Below are 2041 nucleotides of genomic sequence, written 5' to 3' on the forward strand. Positions count from 1 at the left end.
TAAGATTTTTTTTATTAAACATTTGCATATGAATGTTTTCTTTCGGAATGTTGACTATCCAACGTACAAAGTAATTTTGATTTTAAGATTAAAAATACTTTTCTTTATCTGAAATTTGTCAAGTTTTATTTGCATAATCTCTATATTCTTTTAGATAATCAAACGTTTTTTTAAATAAAACTTTATATTTAATATGTTATTTTACCAATATTAACACTAAATGGTGTTGATTGATTTGACCAATCTCATAATCATCTTACTTAACAACTTTCTATTTTTATGATTTTAGTTACTTTTATAATAATAAACAGTTAAAAAAATGAAAAAAAACCTCGTAATTAAACATCAAATATTTTTATTTTCAGTAACGCATTATATTTGTTATTTTTTGTACTATAACACTATACTTATTTTTCCTGGTTGTAGGTAAGTAATCAATGTATAATGAAAATAAAGGTTGCAAAATAAAATGTACAGTATTGTTAGTAGTGATTACAAAACTTCAAATTACTTATGGTCAGAGTTTATGCTCTCACCTTTTCACACTTATTTTCTGTAGATATTTTATTGCTAGTAGATGAATTAGAAATTAGAAGAAACAAAATGAATAGTACTCTGTTCTTTTCAGTAATGGACAGTAAAGTTCCAAGCAAATCTCCTGAGAGTTTCTTCTAATCTTTTACACCTATTTCCTATTGTTATTCTACTGTTAGCGGCTGAAGTAGAAACCTGCCGAATATAAAGCAACGAATCACTGTTCCTGTTTAGGTGTTACCATACTTTAACACCGTCAATATCAAATAAGTTCATGTTGCACAATTCCCAGAATTTTCCCTGGTTTGAAAACACAGTGGGATAGGATATATCAACTTGTTGACAGTATAATGGTTACAACGACAATTGTCTAAAATATTATAAAATATTTATGACTTTGTAGAAAATCTGGGCTGATCCAATAAGTCAAAAAGCAGAAGTATCCTACACAAACTATTTGGATCACTGCTCTGAGAATACAGCTGGATAGAATTTGCAAGCTTCTTTACAATACACTGGTTGCAACAAGAGTTGTCTGAAGTACTTTATAAAAGTGAGAGAAAATATTTATGATATGGCTCTGTACAAAGTATAAAGTTGTATCCCATCCAATAAACTTGCTAGTTATCTTACTTGGTGGCCGAGATTTAGCACTGGTATAGGTGTAAATGCTTACAAACATCCTGTTTCCTATATTACAATTCTTACACAATAACCGATAAATGTGTAGTTTCCAGTAATATAAATACGGCTCATTTTGGTTGGGCTAGTATTCTTGGCTTAGCCTTCTTGATTGTAACTTGAGAAACAAATTATTCACCAGTGCCCAATGAATGTTTATGTAAAGATGTTCCTTTTCATGTGTTAAGATCAGTTGATCAGTGATAAATTTATTTCTTAGACATTCACAAATTACATAAATAAACTTTTCCTGAATTGCCAAGTCTTTAGTTTTGTATAATTTGTTTTTATTCTACCTCAATGTAAATGAGTAAGTTCTAACTTTGTAAAATACAGTAACATATTGGCTACCATATATTACATATATATATAACTAATGTTTTCAAATAAATATTTAAATGTCAGTTATTTTTTTCATGCATGGAACAGTAAATAAAAAATATTTGGAAAACAATGATCTCTGCATAAGTCTTTTATGAGCTTTACACACCCCTTTGGCACAAAAGTAAACCTGACACAAACAACTCTAGGTTATGACTGGCTAGCTCTCAAGGCCAACTCATATTGAACACCCGGTTTACGCAACATCGACATCCGAGCCTATATATTTCATCACACTCATTAAACATACCCTTTAATCGCCTGAAGAAGAAAAGTCAACTAATCGAAACCACTCGAGTTTTAGGTCTTGATTTGAAAATATTACAACTTTTGTAGGTGATCCTGTGTGCTAACGACTTAACCTGGATGTATACTAATTACTTACTATTTAGCTGACTATTAATGTTTTGTAATCTGTATCTTGTTTCGCTTTACTCTAATCAAT

At 29.7% G+C, this 2041-nt stretch overlaps 1 long non-coding RNA gene across 1 annotated transcript in view; it reads left to right on the plus strand.

The window, feature by feature from the left end:
- LOC111088877 overlaps positions 1–1277 on the plus strand; it is a 13259-nt gene extending 11982 nt beyond the window's left edge. Inside the window, exon 3 of the long non-coding RNA XR_002613258.1 lies at positions 1265–1277. This is a non-coding gene — a long non-coding RNA (uncharacterized LOC111088877). The remainder of the gene's footprint in view (positions 1–1264) is intronic.
- Positions 1278–2041: the final 764 nt, after the last annotated feature.

This window comes from Limulus polyphemus, unplaced genomic scaffold, assembly GCF_000517525.1.
Source record: "Limulus polyphemus unplaced genomic scaffold, Limulus_polyphemus-2.1.2 Scaffold4631, whole genome shotgun sequence".
In the NCBI taxonomy this organism is placed as follows: domain Eukaryota; kingdom Metazoa; phylum Arthropoda; class Merostomata; order Xiphosura; family Limulidae; genus Limulus; species Limulus polyphemus.